A 21,097-nucleotide genomic window follows, 5' to 3' on the forward strand; every position below is an offset into this window, starting at 1 on the left:
ACATTAGCCCAGAGGAGTTATTCAGACTCATAAAAAACTCTCATGGCAAATAATGTTTGTCTAATAATCAAAAATGTTCTAAGATTTTATTGTTCAGAATATACCATTTGTTTGGTGAACAAAGTCTTTTGAAGACTAGTGTCCATAAAAGAAAAATAAAAAGGATCACTAGTGGTAGAGAAGTTAAGGAACTTGATTCTTGATCCTAACACATTTCTTTCCTGATTCCCACAGTCATTTGTGAATAGCAGTTAGCACATAATAACTCAATCTTTCAAAGTCATTATCTTTGAAATATTTCTAGTGTCATAAGTGGATGGTTACCTTTATAAAGAGAAACAAGAAATATTTCAATATACTTGTGGAAGATTAACATTAAAAAACTTCTCTGAAATAATAAATATCAAACTTTTCCAAAAACAGACTAAAAGAAGTAGATAAACCAATTATAAATATTCAGACAGCTTCCTACAAGTGAAAGACATGAAACTTAGATGTAAAATATTAGCAATAAAAAATAACAATTTTATTTGACTACATAAATGTACATTATCATAAATACATTATCATAACTATCAGGAAGTTAATAGTTAATAGGGTAATTTCAATATACTTTTTTATTTCTTAGTATATATATGTATATATATATACAAACTTCTATACAAAGTATAAAGTATTTATATAAAAAGTACATATTTATGTATATAAGTATAAATACATAGAAGTATTAAGTATTTATACATAAAGTATATTTACGTACATAAATTAGTGGAAAACAAAATAGAACTCATTTAATTCACCATCTTTTTTTAAGTTCACCGTTTTATAGATCTGCTCATTTGTTAAAAACAACTTTTTCTACAAAGCTGATCAGAAAAGACAAAAAAAAATGTGATCATTTATAGTCATGTTGAGTATTTAAACATTAAAACATATATCCAGACTGATATTCATAATTCTCTGAACAATAATAATTCTCTGAAGAGGTTGTTTTAAAAAACATCCTAAATTTTAACCAAAGGCTGACCACTTACCTGCAAACAACAGAGAGTCTCCCAGTTCAGCCTGCAGGGTACTTTAACAAAATAAAGATGAACCAAGCAGCAATCAGATAGGACGCAAAAGCCAGAAGATCAATTTCTGGCCCAGAAAGCTTTGTATTCTAAGTATTCTGCAAAGTCTTTATCTGCAGCAGAGTTCCAAATATTTAATGATAGCTATGTAAAATCACTGCTTCAATCTCCTCTTTTTGTTATGAGAGGCTTTTCCTTATGAAAGACAAGTCCTACTGAGCTTAAAGCACATTGTCACTTCCTGGTTCGTAGTATAAGCACTCTTTCCAAGGTTGCAGGTCAGAATGCAGAATTGGTAGTTACACCTCACTCTACAGGTTCCTAAGCCACTCCTACTAGAAGAGGATAGGTAAACAGGGTTTTATTAAAGGGACAGTTCTCAATTTCTTCTGTTCCACACAAGATTAGAAACAAAAAATGCAAATGAAAATATCTTGCTTATGCTCAACTACTATGTCAATCTTACTTTAAAGATTAAATATATCAAGGGTTACCAATTTCTTTCTCCATACTAACGCTTTCTATTCAATTCTAGCAATGTCATTATTACTTCTTTATATGCCACTTCTTCAGTATTGATGTTAGCAGACCCAACAGACTCATGCATTAACCCTTTACAACTATCAAAGGTTGAGTTCTTGAGTATAAATGGAATGCCAGTAAATAGCAAGAAGAGTGAGCTTTTCGGGTCAAGCAATTCCAATAAGCACTCAGCACATCATTCATCACTGAAAAGTTTATAACTTCGTTACTCAACAGTTCTTTCCTTTAAAAATATTTTTCACTTTCTTCAGAATAATTTCCTGGCAGGGACCTGGGCTATAATAAACACACAGAGAGTCTCGTCTACCAATTCCAATTTCTCTCCCTGAAGAAAAATGTTCATGTAAATAAAAAATCTTAGCTTGCCCCAATTTCTACTGAGTTATTCCATTTAATTTAGTAAGGCATGTAGACAACATCAAATGCTACTCAGTAATGAACTGCAAGGATATCCTTTTGGAGAGTTGCTAAAACCTAATCGTTTTATGCAATAGCGAAATGAGGGACCAGAGCAACACTGGTGAATACCACTCCCTCAAACAAAGAAAGCATACATGGGGGCTAGTGTATACTGTCTAAAAACCAATGCTTTTGACATATGATGGTAATTCTCATGGGCTGAAATTGTAGATAGATATCCTTATTCTATTATGGTAACCAAACTATGAGAAAAATATACCTTAGCTATGCTGTAAATGATCTTATATACTTTTGCTACATATATACATCCCTACAGTGAACCATCAGTAAGTATTTAGTACATTTAGAAGACTTACAAGGGAAAATAGAACCTAAGACTGAGCCCCAAGAAAGCCTGGCACACAAAGGTGGAGTTGACGAGAAGTGGTCAGCAAAAACTAATGAAGGAAATACCAGACAGGTAAGAGAGAAGTCCAGAAAGAATGATGTCATGGAAATCAAGGAAAGAAGGTGCTTCAAAATGGAGGGAGTGTGTTGTGCGGAATGCTGCTGACAAATCAAGTACATGGAGCACATCCATGGCAAGTGCAAGCATGCCAAGGAGCAAAAGAGCCTGGCAAGCCAGTTCCCCAAGACGAGCATTGGCAGTGGGGGAAGGAGAAGGGGAAAGGAAAGAGTCAGTGGGGAAGGGGGAAGCAGCCAGGACATGAGGGCCTGGTATGTCATGCTGACAAATATGAGGTTTACACTGTTAAAATATGAAAAGCCAGAGCACCTGAGTGGCTCAGACGATTAAGTGTCAGACTTGGGCTCAGGTCATGATCTTGCAGTTCCTGAGTTTAAGCCTCACACTGGGTTCTCTGCTGTCAATGCAGAGTCCGCTTCAGATCCTCTGTCCCTCTCTCTCTCTGTGCTTCTCCCGCACTCACGGCCTCTCTCTCTCTCTCTCTCAAAAATAAATATTTTTAAAAAATTAAAATATAAAAAGCCACCTACTAGTTTCACATAGAAAAGTAAAAAGTTCAAAACTGTGTTTTTGAAAGATACACTTTTAAAACCATTCTCAATTTGGTAACAATCTAAAAAGGACAGATTACAGAGCTAAAAAGAGATAGACTATTGTACTGACTCAAGGTAGAAATGATGAGGGCCCCAGTGAACAACACAACGTGGTTGAGAAAGGAGAGGTAAGGAAGAAGGATACATCCAGGCTTCTGGCTTGGGTGACCAGGTAGAAGGAGGTGCACTTCACTGACCGAGGAAAAATAGGTGGAGGAGTTATGCTAACCAACAAGGTAAAACAGAGGGAACAATATAAGAATACAAATATGTCCCTATTACCAGGCTATTACATAGAAAATATGACTAAAATAGTTAGCAATTTTACATTTATTTTTCCAGGCAGGTTTGAATGTTGTACTTAGATTTATAGCACTACAGGAAAACTTCTAGATTTCCAAGTATAGTAATTCCAAAACAAGTGATCACTGGGGAGGGGCACGAGAAAGAATAAGGGCAATTGATAAAGCTGAGGAGTCTGCAGAAGGCTGGATGACACTCTTCCAAAAGGTCTCAGAATTTGACATTAGCTTCCTAAACTGACCACCTTTTGGAGAACAGCCCCAGCACCGTGGCCTGGAGTTGCGCACAGAACAGCTGACTTTAACAAGCCACACTCTCATACTGCATACGCTCACTCAGCTGTAAACACACTAGGGCATAACACAGGGCCAGTCCTTTCTAGTCCTCAGAAATCTTTCATTCAGCCACACAGGGTGCTCAACACCTTGGAAGTCAGGTATTAGTAATCAGAAATTTGCATGATAAGCAAGGAATCAGAGCAAAGGTAGACAGTTTTAAAGGACTAACTGTAAGGTTGGTGTGGTCTGATGATTCATCTCTGTACATTTCTTTAGTGACCTCAGTCTGCCTCTGTGGCTCTATTTTTCTGTCCTAAGTCCTAAGTTCTTGGCCTAAGTCCAGCCAAACCCCCTTCAGACTGACATATTCATTCTTTATATATGCTAATATAATCAATGGTTTTATTTTTTTATTTAAAAAAAAATTTTTTTTGAGAGAGAGAGAATGTGAGTGGGGGGGGGCAGAAAGAGAGGGAGACGGAGGATCTGAAGTAGTCTCTGTGCTGACAGCAGCAAGCCTGATGTGGGGCTCTAAATCATAAACTGTGAGATCATGACCTAAGGGGAAGTCAGATGCTTAACCAACTGAGTCACCCAGGCATCCCCAACCAACTGTTTTAAATCCATTTTTCCCTGACACACCTGAGGAACAGGACACTCTTTTGTCATTCTCCTATTATCAATTCCCAAAACAGAAGCTGGAATAACAAGAATCAAAATTTGGTGGGGGGGGGGGTGGTTCTGTGTACATCAGAAGAGCTCCTCTCATCACCTCATCCCTAATTCTGACACATGCCCCTCCTTCTGCCCTTAGGGAATAAGTCAGAAAGCCAGTCTGTCTCTTTAAGCCTTAGAATTTAAAACAAGTGCAGATTTTTGCTCTCAGAGGCCCTGATTTTAAATGTATTCTTAAATTTGCATGGAGAGCTAGCTTCATAGTAGCCCCACATACTGGCAAGAGAGACCACTATTATCTCTCTGAGAGAAAAACAGTACAAAAAGAACATTTTTATTCTATATATATCCTGCCTGTATTGTAAATCAATAATATGATAATATCACTAGGAACATGAAAGAATTAATATTGAGGCTTGAGCTTTAACCAAAAAAACTTAAGTTTTAAGCCTTGTAAAAGGTAATAACCTTATAGGGGCACCTGGGTGGCTCAGTTGGTTGAACATCTGACATTGGTTCAGGTCATGATCTCACAGCTTGTGTGTCTGAGCCCTGCATCAGGCTCTGTGCTGACAGCTCAAAGCCTAGGACCTGCTGCAGATTCTGTGTCTCCTTGTCTGCCCTTCCTCTGCTCACATGTGAGCTCTCTCTCTCTCAAAAATAAACATTAAAAAAATTTTTAAGTAATAAACTTATATATTCACCTTTTCTTAATTCAAGTATACAAAAGATAACAGTCCTTTGGAAACTGAGGATTCTTCAGTGTTTCAAAATAATCATTTGTTCTCATGTCATATAGAGGTTTAAAAAACTGAGTTAAGGCATACCTTGACTATTGTTTCTATAGCTAAATGCTTGTTTTCACCACATCCTTTGCCTTTTCCTTGAGCAGAGAATTGATAAAGTCTTGTTACTTAAATGTAATGATCATCTGGAGTCAAAATCACTGAAGTTTTACGAAACTGAATCATTCAAAACATATTTATTGAGCATCAACTGTGTATAATATAACATGATAACTTACTGTCCACTCTTAAGAATAAAGGACACGAATGACAGACTGCCAGACGTTACTGAGTAAAACAAGATGTATGCCAGAGCAGTTCTATGGTGCACACTGACTTGGTCACTGGACATAAAACAATGAACAAGACAGACATGGTCCTTATCTTCAAGAGTTTATCATCAAGCAAGGAGAACAGAAATAGAACAAAGAATTATAAGTGTAATGAACTTTACAAAGGAAAATTGCAAGATGTTACAGAAAGGTGAAGGAATGGACCCGACTTAGTCTTATTAGTGAGTTTCATTTCAGACTAGAGGTGGGAAAGAAGCAGGCATGCAGACCATGCTTGAACACCTACTGCAGGTAGAAAAAAGAAAGGGAGATCGTTTAAGAATAAGGAGGGGGGCGCCTGGGTGGCTTAGTCGGTTAAGCGTCAGACTTTCGCTTGGGTCATGATCTCGTGGTTCGTGGGTTCGAGCCCCGCGTCGGGCTCTGTGCTGACTGCCAGCTCAGAGCCTGAAGCCTGTTTCAGAGTCTGTCTCCCTCTCTCTCTGACCGTCCCCTGCTCACGCTGTCTCTCTCTCTCTCTCTCTCTCCTAGANAGAATAAGGAGGATGCACTGAGATGAAGCTCGAGTGGTGGGCTGAGGCCCAATCATGGGATCCCTAGATAAAATTTCAGGGTTTTATTCCAAGGGAAATGGGTATCAAGCAGGAAGCTAATATTAGTAGGTATACATTTTTAAAAAGATAAATTTGGCTGCAGTGTTGCTCAGAGGTCAAAAACTTCCGGTGAAAGGCCATACAGTAAATGTTTAAAGCTTTGTAGGCCAGTCTCTTTTGCAAATACTCAACTCTGCTGCTGCAGTGTGAAAGCAGCCATATAATAAATAAACAAAAGAACATGGTTACGTTTCAGTAAAATTTTATTAATGGATAGCAAAATTTGAATTTCATATAATTGTGTCATGAAATATTCTTCTTTTGATTTTTTTAAAATCAACTTAAAAATGGAAAGCCATTCCTACTTTGTGGACTATACAAAAATAGATGGCAAGATTGTTTGGCTCTGATACCGAGCATAGAAGGGGTAGGAGCTTTAAACAAAATAGCTGAGGGTGGTGAAGAGCCTACAACTGTATCTTAAATCATGGTTGCACACTTCTTTACAAAAGACAGAAACCATCAATTGTTTGTATCAAAGAATGGAGCTGCCACTATCTTTTGGCCCCACAAATCCCAGATACTCTAAGTGCTATCTATAAAAAGGGTGCTGGGGCACCTGGGCGGCTCAGTCAGTTAAGCACCTGACTTCAGCTCAGGTCATGATCTCACCATTCGTGAGTTCTAGCCCTGCATCGGGCTCTGTGCTGATAGCTCAGAGCCTGAAGCCTGCTTCAAATTCTGTGTCTCCCTCTCTCTCTGTCCCCCACCCCCAGCTCACACTCTTTCTCTCTCAAAAATAAATAACATTTAAAAAACATTTAGAAAAAGGGTGCTAAACTCAAGGTTGTGAACTAAGCTGAAGTGCTATAAATTACTGCTTGAATAACCATAGTGACAAGTTAAACACATGTCTAAACACTGAGGATTTATGTTAAGCTAAGTCAAATATCTGAAATAAACTGTTCTTTCTGAAGCAATACATCAGAGGAAACTTATGAATGAAAAAATGTACTTTTAAAAAAGCATTCTTTCTCAAAGGCACCATATTTGCCTCTAGCTATTTTCCTTTTTTGTGGATTTATTTTGCTGGAGAAATCAATAACAAAACACACACAAACACACACAATTTAAAAATCGTTTGTTATATTTACCTTAATCTTTATTCTAGATTAATTTGCTTTGTTTTTAAGACCTTTTCATGTAAGAAGTAAAACTAGTAAGACATAGTTACTCTTACTCTCAGATTCCCAGTCACAAGTAAACATAAATATAATATTCTGAGCTTAAATTCTCTAAAATTATTTTGTAATTAATTTTTTTCATTTTACATATTTGAGAGAGAGAGAACATGTGTGCGTGGGGGAGAGGGACAGAGGGAAAGAGAGAGAGAATCTTAAGGAAGCAACACACTCAGCACAGAGCCCAGCATGGGGGTCAATCCCATGACCCTGGGATCATGACCTGAGCTGAATTCAAGAGTCACATGCTCAACTAACTTAGCCACCCAAGTTCCCCTAAAAATATTTTGAATATATATATATTTTGTATATATATTTTTGAATATATGTATATATAATGTATTATTCAAGTGACTTGGGTTGTTTTATGGAATTTTATAGCTACACTGTATATTTTATGGATATTTTATAGATTTTGCAAAAAGAGTATTACAAAAGATCAAGAAGTCAAATCAATGTGGCTTTATCATTTTCAAAAACTAGAAGACAACTGTAGTTTGTAAAAACTGCAGATAATTCTAAAACTATACCAAGCACCTAACATTGTGTCTGACACCTAATTCCTCATAAGTTAGAACTGCTAAAGTTGTTACAGACACTAGTATGTTTTACAAAACTGTTCTTCAAAGAACACTAGGAAAATGTAGGAAGAGTATTTTGTTTTGTTTTCTAGTTCCTTTTCTATGTGAATTCCACAATGTTTAAAATTCTAGTGAGGGCAGCTTTTTTTTAAATGTTTATTTTTGAGAGAGAGAGAGAGAAACAGACAGAGTACAAGCAGGAGAGGGGCAGAGAGAGAGGGAGACACAGAATCCAAAGCAGGCTTCAGCCTCCAAGCTTTCAGTGCAGAGCCGGATGAAGGGCTCAAACCCATGAACCACGAGATCATGACCTGAGCCAAAGCCAGAGGCTTAGCTGACTGAGCCACTCAGGCACCCCCACAATGAGGGCAGTTTTAAAACTGAGATCTTACCTCCAACTTTAGTTGGAGTTTAAGTTCTGTATAGTATTTAACACACAATATGCTTAAACGTTGATTTTGTTTTAGTATACAGCAGAAATGGTTACCATTCTTTGATTAAAATGAGGGTATGATATCCAATTGAGATAAAGAGTCGTATGTTCAATGTGAAAGAATCAAATAATCCAAACATGTGAAAGGTATAACTACAATAAAGATGGTGATACTCCTTTTGTACACATCAAGAACACAGGTGACATCAGGATCTTTTCAAAGAGGTTTAGATTTTACTCCCAGCCCGTAAATGCTTTGGTGGCCTTAGAAGTACCTTGGAATTACCTTTCCTCCTTCCACTTCAAAGAGCATTTAAAATTTTTTCATTAAAGTTCAGATCTGTTTCTTCCTTGGCTCATCTGTAAACCTGAACTTTATCACTTCCTTGGAGTTACTTGTTTTCATAAGGATGTATCTCAACTTTCTCACCTGTGATGAGTGCAAATGGGATTTGGGGAGGACGCTCAGATCCAGCACATATCCAAACGCAGGCTGCAATAGCAGTCTTTGGCTCCTTGTTAGAATGAGGGATGCACCTAGGGGATTCCCAAAGCACTCAAAAAACTTGGCATTGGAGGGTAGCATTAGGCAGGTCTCTAGGGCAACACTGGAGTTTTCAGCCCATGCCAGTAAGAGCAGCCCACTGTAATTGTAATATATCCGAACATGTAACAATATATCCCAACAATATATCCAACATAGGGGAAAGGGCAACGCAGAGCTGCAGGGCAGCAAGTCTTTGTGCAGCAGCTCCATACTCCTGCAGGTGGCTGCCACACACTACCAGACCAGGCACCCACGGTCCACCACCCCTCGCACTGCCCAGGCCAGGAGCATGGGCATGGGGCTCCGAGGAGCCTGGGTGCCCAAATGCCAAGAAAGACTCATGGGAGTGGGGAGAGCTTGGACATGGTGCTTCACTGCCAGTCTTGTCTATCTGCTTAAGGAGGGAGGAGGGGCTGGGCTTGGCAAGTTCCCCACCCCCACTGGTGTCTCTCCTCTCTGCTCCAACTGGGGACCTCCAGGCCACTTCTCCATGTCCCCAGTGCTCTGAGAAAGTGAAAGCAGCCAAGGGGGCATTGTTTGGTAGACCTTGACTTCAGCAGCCGTCTCAAAGTTCGAAAGCCATTCAACCCTAAGAGTCACAGAAGCCACAATTTGTCTACTCCAGTGAGTAGCTTAGGTGGAGAGTGGGGGAGGAGAGGAGGTAAAGTTCTGGCCTGTAGTGTTTAAGCTTCCACTGCAAAGAAGTCTTTCTTATCAGCTAGAAATCTCTACACAACCCCTCAAGCTATCTCTGTGAATGTGAAGTATCTCATTGTGGTTTTATGTCTCCCAAATGGTAATGACATTGTGCATCTTTGCATGCGCTTACTGACCATTTGTAGATCCTCTTTGGAGAAATGACTATTCAAATCATTTACCCATTTTCTTAATGGGTTATTTGTCTTTCATGGTTGTTGTTGCTGTTGAGTTGTAATAGTTTCTCCTATGTTCAGGATATGAATACCTTATCAAATATTTTCTCTTACTCCTTGAGCTGTCTTTTTACTTTCTTGATGGATACCTTCAAGCATAAAAGTTTTGAATTTAATGAAGTCCAGTTTATTTTTTTCACTTGAGCTTTTGGTATCATAGCTAAGAAACTACTGTCTAATCCAAAAGTCATAAAGATTTACAACTACAGTTTCTTCTGAAAGTTTTGTACTTTAAGATCTTACATTTAAGTCTATGATCCATTTGAGTTAATTATTGTATACGGTCTGGAGTAGGAATCAAAATTCATTCTTTTGCATGTGTTATCTGGTGTTCCAGCACCATTTGGTAAAAAGACTTTTTTCCCTGTTGTTTTGGCACCCATGTCAAAAATCAATTTAAGGCTGGTAAGTGTAAGATTTTATTTCTGGACTCTCCATTCTATCCCATTAATGTATATGTCTAGCTTATACCAGTAAACCTACTACCTTGATTATTGCAGCTTTACAGTAAACATCAAAACAAAAAATGCAAGTCCTCCAATGTTATGGACTGAACTGCATTCTCCTAAAATGTATATGTGAACCCTTACCCACTATGTGACTATATTTGAAGACAGGAACTTATAGGAGAAACTTAATGTTAATGAAGTTGCTATGGATTGAATAGTGTCCTCCCCCACCCCCTACCTTGCAATTCATATGTTGAAGCCCTAAGTCCCAATATGATAGTATTTGGAGGCGGGGCCTTTGGGAGATAATTAGGTTTAGATGAGGTAAATGAGGGTGGGTGGGACTCTCATGATAAGGTTAGTGCCTTTATAAGAAAAGATACCAGAGACTTTGCTCACTCTGGCTCTGGCTCTCTCTCTCCTTACCTGCTATGTCATGACACAATGAGAAGGCAAGGAAGTATTCTCACCAGAACCCAACCAAGGCTGGCATCCTGATCTCAGACTTCCAGCCTCTAGAGTTATGAGGGAATAAATTTCTGTAGCTTAAGCCATTCAGTCTACAGCATTTGTTACAGCAGCCTAAACTAAGACAGAAGTCATGAGGGTGGGGCCCTAACCTAAGAGGACTGGTATTCATATAAGAGGAAGAGATACCTTAGGGTGCGTGGGTGGCTCAGTCAGTTAAGCACCCAACTCCTGACTTTGGACAGGTCATGAGTTCATGGGCCTAAGTTCAAGGCCCATGTCGAGGTCCATGCCCAGCATGGAGCCTGCTTAAGATTCTCTCTCTCCCTCCCTCCCTCCCTCCCTATGCCTTTCTACAGGTTTCACGCTCTCTCTCAAAAAAAATAATGAAAAACATAAAAATAATGAAAAAAAGTGAAAAGATGCCAGGAATGTGCATGAACAGAGGAAAAACCAATGAGAAAGCTGCAAGCCAATGAGAGGGGTCTCACCAGAAATTCACCCTGCCCGTTCCACGATCTTGGATTTTCAGCTTCCAGAAGTGTGAGAAAATAAATTTATGTTGTTTAAGCCCCACAGTCTGTAGTATTTTGTAATGGAAGCCCTAACAGACTAATTCATCCAATTTTATTCTTCTTTTTCAAGATTGTTTTGACTATTCTGGGTACCTGGCATTTCCATAGGAGTTTTAGGATCTTCTTGTCAATTTCTAAAAAAAAAAAAAAGCCAGTTGGGATTTTGATAGGGATTGTACTGAATCTGCAAATCAATTTGGGGAGTATTGCCAACTTAACAATATCAAGTCTCCTGATCCATGAGCATGAGATTCTTTTCACTTGTATTCTTTAATTACTTTTCACAATATTTAGTAGCTTTCAGTGTTCGTCTTAAAGTTCTTCTGTTAAATTTGTTCCCAAGTATTTTTTTCTTCTTGATATTATAATNCAGAGCCTGGAGGCTGCTTTGGATTCTGCGTCTCCCTCTCTCTCTGCTCCTCCCCCATTCATGTTCTGTCACTGTCTCTCAGAAATAAATAAAAGCTAAAAAAAATTTTACAAGGGACTATTTTTATTAATTTTTGGATTGTTCATTTTGCATGTATAGAAATATAAAATTTATTTTTGTATTTTCATCATGTATTCTGCAACTTGCTGAACTTACTAGTTCTAATGGGTTTTATGGATTTCCTTAGAATTTTACGTATACAAAAACATACCATTTGCCAGTGGAGATAGTTTTGTTTCATTTTTAATCTGGATGTCTCTTACTTCTTTTTCTTGCCTAATTTCCCTGGCTAGAGCCTTCAATACAGTGCTGAATAGAAATGGTAAGAAAGATTGGACTTTGGCTCAGGTCATGACATCAAAGTTCATGGGTTTAAGCTCTGCATAGGGATCTCTGCTGTCAGCACTGAGCCTGCTTTGGATCCTCTGTTTCCCTCTCTCTGCCCCTCCCCAGCTCTTGTGTGCATGCACATGCTCTCACACTCTCTCTCTCTCAAAAATAAACATTAAAAAGAAAGAAAGAAATGGCAAGAATGGACATCCTTGTCTTGTTCTTGACCTGGGGTGGGAAGCATTGGTCTCTTACCATTAAGTATGTTAGTTTTATCAAGTCAAAGAAATTCCCTGCTAGTCTTAATTCATTTTTTTTTAAATCATGAAAAGATGTTGGCTATTGTCACATTTTTTCTGTATTGATTGAAATGATTGTGTGGTTTTTGTCCTTTATTCTACTAATATAGTGTATTACACTGACTGATTTTCATATGTTGAATCATCTGTATAAATTCTACTTGGTCATAGCATATAATCATTTTTATATATGGCTGGATATGTTTTGCTAAATTGGCTTGGATTTTGGTTTCTGTTGAGCATTTTTATGTCTATAATCATAGACAAAATTAACATAGACACAATGAACATAAATATTGTCCTCTAGGTTTCTCGTGATGTTCTTCTGTTTTGGTTATCAAAGCAATGGTGGCCTCATAGACTGAGTTGGGAAGTATTCCCTCCTCTTCTATGTTTTGAAATACATTGTGAAAGACTGACATTAATTCTACTGTAACCATTTGGCATAATTCACCAATAAGCCATCTGGACCTGAGCTTTCATTTGTGGGTAGACTTTTTTTTTTATTGCTAATTCGATCTCTTTTCTTGTTATAGGTCTATTCAGATTTTTCATTTCTGCTTGAGTCAGTTGTAGCGTTTTATGGCTTTCTAGTCACAAGTTTGTCCATTTCATTTAGATTAACTAATCTGTTGGCATACAATATTCATAGTATGAATCCTTTTCATTTTGTAAGGTCAGTAGTAATGTTACCAATTTTACTTCTGAATTTAATAATTTTAATATTTTTTTCTTGTTCAGTCTAGCTAAAAATTGTCAACTTCATTGATCTTTTCAAAGAAAAAACTTTTAGTTCTGTTGATCATCTCTTTTTCAAATCTCTATTTTATTATGTTCTAATTTTTAGTACTTCCTTGATTCTATTTCCTTTGAGTTTAGTGTGTTTTCTTTACTCTAATTTCTTAAAGGTGAAAAGTTAGGTTATTGATTTAAAATCATTCTTCTTTTTATAATATAGGTATTTATAGTTATAAAATCCCCCTTTAAGCACTGCTTTAACTGTACCTCATGAGTTTTTGGTACGTTGTGGTTTTGTTTCCATTTAACTCAAACTATGTTCTAATTTATCTTGTGAATTCTTCTTGCACTCTGATTATTTAGAAATGTTCTATTTAATATCTGCTTTTTATGAATTTCTGTTATTGATTTCTAATTTCATTCCATGTGGCCCATTGTATTATTTCAATACTCTTAAATTTATTAAGGTTTCTTTTATGATCTAGCATATGGTTTCCTGGAGAATGTTCCATGTATACTTGAGAAGGGTATGTATTCTGTTTTGAGTGGAATGCCCCATAGATGTCTTTTAGTTCTAGTTAGTTTATAGTTTTGTTCAAGTCTTCTATCTCTTTGTTGATCTCCTTGGTTCTTCTATCCATCATTGAAAGTGGGGTGTTAAAATCTCCAACTATTATTGTTGAATTGTCTATCTCCCCCTTCAATTCTGCCAATTTTGTTTCATGTATATTAGAGGTTTGTTATTAGTGCATATAAGTTTATAATTGTTATGGATTGACCCTTTGAGTATTATAAAATATTATTCATTGTTTCTATTAATTTTTGTCTTAAAGTCTATTTTGTTTGATACTAGCATAGTCACTTCAGCTCTCTTTTGGTTATTATTTGTATGGCATGTATTTTTTTCCCATCCTTTCATTTTCCATCTGTTTGTATCATTAATATAGCATGTTTCATATAGATAGCATATAGTTAGATCAACTTTTTTCTTTTTTTCTGCCTACCTCTGCCTTCTGATTAAAGTGCTTAATCTTTTATGTTTAATGATTTCATGGCTATTTTTAATAGTCACTTTGCTATTTATTTTCTTTGTGTCTTATGTCTTTTTAGTCCCTCTATTCTTCCATCACTGCCTTCTTAAGTGTTAAATAGATCTAGTGTACCATTTTAATTCTCTTGATGTTTCTTTTACTATATTTTTAAAGCTACTTTCTTGGTGGTTACCCTGAGGATTGAAGTAGTCCATGCTTCCTTATCCACACGTTCAGTTTCCCCAGTTTTAGTTACCCACAGTCAACCACAGTCAGGAAGCAGATTGTCCTCCTTCTGACATACCATAAGAATGAGTAGCACAGTGATGCATCACAATGCCTATGTCATTCACCTCACTTCATTTCATCATGCAGTCATTTTATCATCTCGTATCATCAAGAAGAAAGATGAGTATACCATAATAAAATATTTTGAAAGATACCACATTCACATAACTTTTATTACAGGATATTGTTATAATTGTTCTATGTTATTATTAGTCATTTTTATTAATCTCTTACTGTCCTTAATTTATAAATTAAATTTTATCATAGGTATGCACATATAGGAAAAAACAGCATATATACTGGTACTGTCTGCAGTTTCATGCATCCACTATGGGTCCTGGACCATATCTCCTGCAGATAAAGGGTAGACGACTATACAATCAACATCTTTTTTTTTAATGTTTTATTTATTTCTGACAGAGAGAGAGAGGCAGCATGAGCAGGGGAGGGTCAGAGAGAGAGGGAGACACAGAATCCGAACCAGGCTCCAGGCTCTGAGCTAGCTGTCAGCACAGAGCCCGATGCAGGGCTCGAACCCACGAACCATGAGATCATGACCTGAGCTGAATGTCGACGCTCAACTGACTGAGCCATCCAGGCGCCCCCTGTACAATCAACATCTTAACATAACTATGGATTCTGTTTTGCTTCAAGCTTCTTCTTGGAATTTGAACAGTCTAGTCAAAATTAACTCCAAAAAAATAAAAAGGAAATTTCAACTCCCAAACACTGTTGAGGTACACATTGGAGGATTGCTATTATAATAAGTTCTTGCCTCTGGTATGAACACTTACCTTGTCTAATAGTACATTCTGCCACAACCTAAAGATACTGAGGTAACTTCTGTCTCTGGCACCAAAAGATGTAAAGAAAAACTGCAAAGAAAAATAGTAGGGTAATTTTAGCGTCATAAAGAAAAACATGGGAAGGAGTATCATGAAGATCTGTTGGCACTTGCTATGGTGAAAGTGAACTAATAAGACACGACTACCTACTTTATATATTATTTTTAAAAAAATTTTTAATGTTTTTTTCAGAGAGAGAGAGAGAGTGGGAATGGGGAAGAGGCAGAGAGAGAGGGAGACACAGAATCCAAAGCAGGCTCCAGGCTCTGAGCTGTCAGCACAGAGCCCAATGCAGGGCTCAAATACATGAACCATGAGATCATGACCTGAGCTGAGATTGGATGCTTAACCGACTGGGCCACCCAGGTGCCCCCCATATATTACTTTTGTTTCACTTTTTGCTACAAGAGAATAAAAACAGGTAACTGGTACATGAATAAGGTATCTTTAAAAATTGTACTTACAGTAAGTACAATTTTATCAATATTTACTCAGAAAAGGAGCTTGAAATGGGTAGATATTTATGTACATGTAATTTAACTATTAAAATAATCTTTTTAAAAATTTTTTTCAATTTATGTATTTATTTTGAGAGAGAGAGAGAGAGAGAGAGAGAGAGAGAGGGAGCACATAGGCACATCATGCAAGCAAGGGAAGGACAGGAAGGGGGGGAGAGAGAGAGAGAGACAGAGACAGAGACAGAGAATCCCAAGCAGCTCCGCACCACCACCACAATGCCCAATGTGGGGCTCAAGCCCTCAAAGAGTGAGATCATGACCTGAGTTGAGATCAAGAGTCAGACACCTAACCAACTGAGCCACACAGATGCCCTATTTTAAGGCTCTTAATTTTAAATTATATCATTTTTCATAGTCTTCTGAAAAATCCAGAATACTTAATTTCTACTAATTATATATATAAAACAGCCATGTTAAAACTTAACTTTGCTTTGAATGCTATAGAAAAAAATAGCATGTTTCAATCTATAATTCTATGTTTGCTTTTAGCTCTATCTTTTCCTCTGCATTTAATTGATTTTGCAAAGTCACGTTTTGAAATAGGCTTTTATGAGAAAATCTGACAAGTGCCAGCACTAAATACAGTCTCTCAGTGTATCATTTCTTCCGACTCCATAGTTAGTGACTTTTCATGATTGAGTGGTTATTTTTAGGGATGAGAAAGCTCGGCTGGATGTTTGATTTGTTAAATAAGATGTCAAACAAATAATGTTTTGGGTACTTATACATTCATAGAAAGATTTTAAAGTGCTATTTTCCAGTTAATAAACTGAAATGTTGCTATATGTATTTTCCATAAAGCAAAACTTTTCATAACAAGGATGTATCTAGATTTCCCAAATACAATTACAGAGATAATATATGACCTAGTGATAACTACTTACTATACTCTATTTTGTTTCCTTAGACCAAAATTGTTTTTGCTTTTTTGTATTGTAATAATCTTACAACCTTTTTATTCAGGTATTTAGATAAGAAAAACCTCCTTGTCTCTCTTTCACCACTGTATATGCTTACTAATTCCCACTTCTTAAACTAAATAACTTGTAATCTACTTTATCCACTCTTGTATACAATCTGTCACTTAGTTCTACAGGTCTTAGTTCTTTGGGTCACTTTTATTTTCCTTAGTTTCCTCATCTGTAAAATGGGAATAATTATAGTGGCAAATTTTTGTAAAAACTAAATGAGAAAATTTATGTAAAGAATTTAACACACTGTCTTAGAACAAATATAGTCAGCAAATGTTAGTTGTTATTAATATTAAGATGCTTGGCCCTGAAATTTCACCAGATATGTGAGAAATAGTCATACATGAGCTCTAAAAGGTATGGTCAGGCTGTTCACTGCAGCACTGTTGATAATAACAAAAAATTGGAAATTAATATTAAGCCAAGGAAACATGGCAAATTCATTCTATGAAACACTATACAGCACATGAATAAGAAATAGCTCTATCTGTATGTGCTAACCTGTAACTCCAAGAAATGTTAAGTTCTTTCTAAGAAAGGAAAAATTGAAAAACAACATGTATAAAATAGCATTTCCTTTCAAAAGCAAAGTAAAACTATATGTATATATATATACAGACAACTATATGTGTATATATACATACACAAAGGAAGAAAGTCTAAGCAGATACATACCAAACTGATAACAGTGTCTACCTCTAAAAAAAATAAATAAATGGATTTGGAGATTATAAGCATGGAAGAAGATGCTAGTTTAAGAATTGTTTGATGATCCTGTTAGGGAATGCAATGTATTCATGTATTAATTATAAAATTAAGAATACATTTATTTTAGCTCTTCTTCTCTTCCTGAATAGCTCAGCCCTAAAGCTACTGGCAGAACAGAGAAAAGGAGGCATCCACACTGGAGGTGAGGGGAGGAAGAAAGCAGCTGCAATGGCCCAAAACAATGTCAAAGCCAGAAAAGAATGAGGAAGTTGTCCAGATAGAAGGGTTGCCCTACATGGAGTATCAGAGCCCAAGTGGGTAAGAAGGGCCTCCATACATGAGGGTGATCTGGAGCATGGTGTTAGAACAAGAACAGGGTGAGGGGCACGTGTCCGAGCCCATGGAGGGTGACCATGTAAAGAGGTAGCCTGGCATGGGTGTCAGAGTTCAAGCATGGTAAAGAGTGTGGCCACGAACAGGAGAAGCCTACAAAATCATGTCAGAGCTAGAACGGGTGAGGGCGACACAGCATGATGGAGTGCGTGAGGGTGGTTTTGTGCTGGGGAGTCAGAGCCTGTAGGGGTGTGGGGGGCAACCACACACAGTGACAGACTGGCACAGGATATCAGAGCACAGGCAGGGAACAGAGAGCATCCCTTTAGAGGGGTGGCCTGGCACAGGGTAAAGTGAATGCAGGGAAGGTGCTTGGCATGGGGTGTCAGCCCAAGCAGAGTGAGGAGTGCTTCCACATGGTGAGAGTGTCTGTGTCGTGATGGGGTGGGCAGCAACCTGACTGGGAAGTGTCAGAAACCAAGTCAGGTAAAAGGGCCTCTGTGTGGGAAAGGAGTGGCAAAAGAAATGAAGTTTGATTACATAGAGGCCAACTGATCATGTAAGTAAATACACTGACGATAATGGGAGCTTGGTTTCTCACAGTCAGGGAAGGGAGTTACAAATATGAAAGGGAGGAAACAAAACTGAACCGTATGGCATTGGATAGGAATTATAGAGATTTTAGAGTGAATTCTTGGTTTATGACAGATAAGTAGAAAGACATTGATGTACAAGTGGATACATGTGCATGTGTATGTTATGTGTATGGATGTGTAATTGTATCCACATTACATATATCCTTATTATTTAGAAGGCTCAGGAATATGACACCCCAATAACAATGAATACATTGGCTTCTAAATATTAGTTTTCCCTTAAAAGAAATCACAACTTGGGGACTTGGGGGCTTAGTCAGTTAAGTATCCTATTCTTGATGTCACCTTGGGTCATGATCTCATGGTTTGTGGGTCTGGGCTCTGCACTGCCAGCATAAAGCCCGCTTGGGATTCTCTCTCCATCTCTCTCTCTGCTCCATCTTTGCTCATGCATGTGTGCACACTCTTGTTCTCTCTCTCAAAGAAATACAAATTTAAAAAAAGAAGAAACCAAAACTTTCTGGAGAAATTACTGATTCCAGGGCTGAGGCCGGGAAAGCCTGTAATATCTTATGCCAAAAAGCAAAGAAATGCTTACACAATGCTAAGTCAGAAGGTCACCAGAGCCAACTCGAGGGCCTGCCATTGCCCAAATTTGGGACAATTTGAGCATCAAAATAAATAATGCTAGTAATGGATTAGAACTCACTGAATAAAACAAGAAGCTATGAGGACAGACTGATATAAGTAAATGAATAAATTTAAAGTTCGATAAAGAATTTATATTTACATAGTTTCAAAGTAGCTTGCCACAAAATATTATTACAAGGGAAAACAGACTAACTTTACAGTAAAGTCTGCCAGATTAACCATCTTAATCAAGTGACCCAAGTGAATATCACCAGTAATAGTAGAAACTGAAGTCATGAGCCACGTGATAGGATGAAGTAGAAAAAAACAGAGTGTCACTTTCATGTCATTTCTGTCAAAATTGCATAACCTAAGGTTAATTACAAGGAAATATTAGACAAACACAATTGAGGGATAGATAGCCTACAAAATAACCTCTGTATTCCTTAAAAGTGTCAAGGGCACAAAAGTCAAAAAAGACTAAGGGACTATTCCAGAATAAGGAAATTAAAGAGCATGACAACTAAAAGTAATTATGTATTTCTAAGCTGTGTCTAATTGCTATAAAGGATGTTATTGGAAAAACTGGGGGAACTGAAGAAGGTCTGAGGACTGAATAACAGTAATGATCAATGCTAATTTCTTGATTTTCATGGTCAGCTAGTGCTTATGCAGGAGAACGTCTTTGTTGGAAATACATGCTAGGATATCTGGGTTGATATCTGGGGTAATGAGGCTTCAGAGTGACAACTTACTCTCAAATAGTTCCAAAGGGAAAAGTTCTCTGTAGTGTACTGAGGAGTATTCTGTAAGGATAAGACTATTTAAAAATACGGGCAACTGGGTGACTTAGTCTGTTAACTGTCTGACTCTTCATTTCGGCTCAGGTCCATGATCTAACCATTCATGAGTTTGAGCCCCAATTAGGGCCCTGCACTGACATCACTGAGTCTACTTGGTATTCTCACTCTCTCCTACTCTTTCTGCCTCTCCCTTGCTCATGCTCTATCTCTCTTTCAAAATAAATACATAAACTTTAAAAAAATAAATAAATAATAAATAAAATTTAAAGTGCATTTGAAAGAAAGTGTAAAATTTAAAAGTATCATTACAGTGATTCAATATCATGATAGTGTTTCTCTCCCCTGCTTCTCTTTCCTCTTCCTCTCCCCTTTTCCCTTTCACAACCTCCTTCCTTCCTTCTGTGGTTCCTTCCTTCTTCCCTTAAATTCTCTTCCATACTGTCCTTCTTTTCCTTCTTTCTTTATTTCTTTTGCTTTCTCAGCATTATGCTTCTAATGTCACACAGAGAGCCTTAATCAATTTTCCAGACGGGTACAGAAAGATTCTTCTTATCTCCCCACTACAAAATGGTAGATATTATGGGTAGGATAATAAAAACAATGGCAGTTAAAGATAACTGCTACCCTAACTGCCATCCTAAAAAACTAGTATAATGATTATGTGTGTACTTGCATGCTACTCAAATCTCCCTGTTCACCAGAACCATTTGTTTTTATTAGTTGCTACTGTGCAGGTATTATTGACTAAACAATATCATGGAATTATTAGGGTATTTAGAAATAATAATGTTTTGGTAATGCTTACCTTAACTACCTCTTATAAAGAAGAAATGAAAAATATGGGAGAGAGTTCTCTCTGAACTATAAAGCACAAAAATTGTTGGCAGTCATTTAATTATCAGTGAGTATTTACACAGAAATCTAGTATTAAATACAATATATCTCTATTATATATTCCTAACTCCAAGAGGAATTGCCTACATCACCAACACTGATGAGTCAGTATGATGCAGATTTTCTCCACGTTATGTAATAAGGCAAAGGTAGAAAAGTTTCTCACCTTTTCACCTTCTGTAACAATCTGGATAGCATTTGGGATGAGTCGAGCAGTTTTCTCTTTGGTCATGCAGGTTATGTTCTTTAATGCAATACAAATCTAAACACGTGAAAGAATGCAAAATTATTAAACGAATTTTTCTGAAACATACACAGCACAAAATATGAGGTATGACATCAGTCTAATCAGGAATATTCCACTGAAAAACCTGAAGGACTTAATAAGTATATGCTTGCATACTCTGAGAAAAATAGGGTAAGCAGTCAGACTTTCTG

General features: G+C 37.2%; 1 protein-coding gene across 3 annotated transcripts in view; it reads right to left on the reverse strand.

The window, feature by feature from the left end:
- GRAMD1C (GRAM domain containing 1C) overlaps positions 1-20,864 on the reverse strand; it is a 58,563-nt gene extending 37,699 nt beyond the window's left edge. For 2 of the 3 annotated variants that reach the window (XM_077771833.1, XM_077771832.1), the window contains exon 1: positions 1,035-1,338. The gene's annotated coding sequence lies outside the window, so the exon portion shown is untranslated. Of the gene's footprint in view, positions 1-1,034; positions 1,339-15,155; positions 15,237-20,825 lie in introns of those variants that run through there. The other variant, XM_077771834.1, reaches the window with a different exon arrangement.
- Positions 20,865-21,097: the final 233 nt, after the last annotated feature.

This window comes from Crocuta crocuta, unplaced genomic scaffold, assembly GCF_008692635.1.
Source record: "Crocuta crocuta isolate KB4526 unplaced genomic scaffold, BGI_CrCroc_1.0 scaffold56, whole genome shotgun sequence".
Taxonomy (NCBI): Eukaryota; Metazoa; Chordata; class Mammalia; order Carnivora; family Hyaenidae; genus Crocuta; species Crocuta crocuta.